Source organism: Myotis davidii, unplaced genomic scaffold (genome assembly GCF_000327345.1).
Source record: "Myotis davidii unplaced genomic scaffold, ASM32734v1 scaffold1684, whole genome shotgun sequence".
In the NCBI taxonomy this organism is placed as follows: Eukaryota; Metazoa; Chordata; class Mammalia; order Chiroptera; family Vespertilionidae; genus Myotis; species Myotis davidii.
Window position 1 is genome coordinate 8,865 of NW_006294771.1, and position 2,282 is coordinate 11,146.

Below are 2,282 nucleotides of genomic sequence, written 5' to 3' on the forward strand. Positions count from 1 at the left end.
TTTTTGTGTTTATGTTTGTGTATGGCATAAGTTGGTGGTCTAGTTTCATTATTTTTGCATGTACCTTTCTAATTTTCCTAACATTCATTGAAGATACTGTCTTCACTCCATTGTATGCTCTTGCCTCCTTTGTAAATTAATAATAGAGTGTAATGATTTGGGTCCACTTCTGGGTTCTCTGTTCTGTTTCAGTGGAGTATATGTCTTTTCTAGTGGCAGTAGAAGGCAGTTTTGAGAATGGTGGCTTTATAATATAGCTTAATATTTGGTATTGTGTGCCCGCCAACTTTTTTCTTCTTCCTCAAAATTGCTCAGGCTATTTTTACTCCATTTGAATTTTTTGGAGGATTTTTTTCTGTGTCTGTGAAATACTCTGTGGTATATTAATGGAGATTACAATGAATCTATGGATTGCTTTGGGTAGTATGGACATGTTAATGATGTCAAATCTACCAACCCATCAACATGGTATATTAATCCATTGGTTGATATCTTTATCTCTTTTTCAATGGCCTGTAGTTTTCCAAGTGCAGTTCTTTTACTTTCTTTATGAATCACTAAAAATTTACAGTTTTTAATTGTCAACCTTTGTTTTCTATCAAAATTATGCCTTGCGTGAATTTTGGGACACCATTTACTTAGGCGACTCCTGTGAAAGGGCCATTCGACCCCAAAGGGGTCGCAACCCACAGGTTGAGAACCGCTATTCTGAAATGTCAATTAAATCTAATGGATCCATTGTGTCCTTTAGAGGCTCTGCATCTTTGTTATTTTTTTCATATGGAAGATCTACCCAGTGAAGTCAGAGGGGTGATAAACGTCCCTTATGTGACTCCTTTTTTCACCCTCTCTATTAATGTCTTCTAGAATTTTTGTTTGTTTTGTTTTTTGTTTGAGATATATATATATATTGAGGTGCTCCTTGTTGGGTGAATATATGTTTACTAGGGTTATATCGTTTTGTTGGTTGGTCCCTTTAGTGTCATGCAGTGACCTTTCTGTCTCCTGTGATGGCCTTTATTTTAAAAACTATTTTGTCTGATATGTGTATTGTTACTTTGGCCTTTTTTTTCTTTTCCATTTGCATGGAAATTTTTCCCATTCCTTCACTCTCATCCTGTGTGTGTCTCTTGTTTTGAGGTAGTGCCTCTGTAGACAGCATATACTTGCATCATGTTTTTGTATCCATTTTGCTCTACTACAACTTTAGATTGGAGCATTGACGCATGTACATTTAGGGTTATTATTGATAGGTATTTATTTCTTTCCATTTCGTTTCTGTGTGGCTAACTTTCTGTCTCTGTTTCTCCTTCTCATTACAGCACTCTCTGTAGCATTTCTTGTAAAGTTGGCTTGGAGATGATGTACTCCTTCAGCCTTTTTCAGTCTAGGAAGCTCCGTATTTGACCATCTATTTTGAATGAAAGAATTGCCAGATATAGTAATCTTGGTCTCAGATCCTTGCTTTCCATTAACTTGAGTACTTCATGCCATCTTCTTCTGGCCTGTAGAGTATCTGATGAGAGATAAGGAGTCAGCCTTATGGGAATTCCTTCATAGCTAACAGTTTTCTTTTCTCTTGCTGCTTTGAAGATTCTCTCTTTGTCTCTCCACTACACCTTTAGATTGGAGCGTTGACCCATTTACATTTAGGGTTATTATTGATAGGTATTTATTTCTTTCCATTTCATTTCTGTGTGGCTAACTTTCTGTCTCTGTTTCTCCTTCTCATTACAGGAATCTCTGTAGCATTTCTTGTAAAGTTGGCTTGGAGATGATGTACTTCTTCAGCCTTTTTCTGTCTATGAAGCTCTGTATTTGATCGTCTGTTTTGAATGAAAGAATTGCCAGGTATAATAATCTTGGTCTCAGATCCTTGCTTTCCAATAACTTGAGTACTTCATGCCATCTTCTTCTGCCCTGTAGAGTATCTTATGGAGTCAGCCTTATGGGAATTCCTTCATAGCTAACAGTTTTCTTTTCTCTTGCTGCCTTGAAGATTCTCTCTGTCTTTAATTTTTGGCATTTTAATTATGATATGTCTGGGCATTGGTCTGTTTAGGTTCTTCTTCTTTGGGGTTCTCTTGCCTCCTGAACTTGTGTGACTTTTTCCTTTACCAGGTTGGGGAAGTTTTCTATCATTATTTCTTCAAACACCTTCTCTATGCCTTTCTCCTTTTCTGACTCTACTGTCACACCTGCTATTCTAATATTGTTATGTTTCAAATTGTCCCACAGCTCCCTTATGCGGTCCTCCTGTTTTTTTAATTGTTCTACTTTCT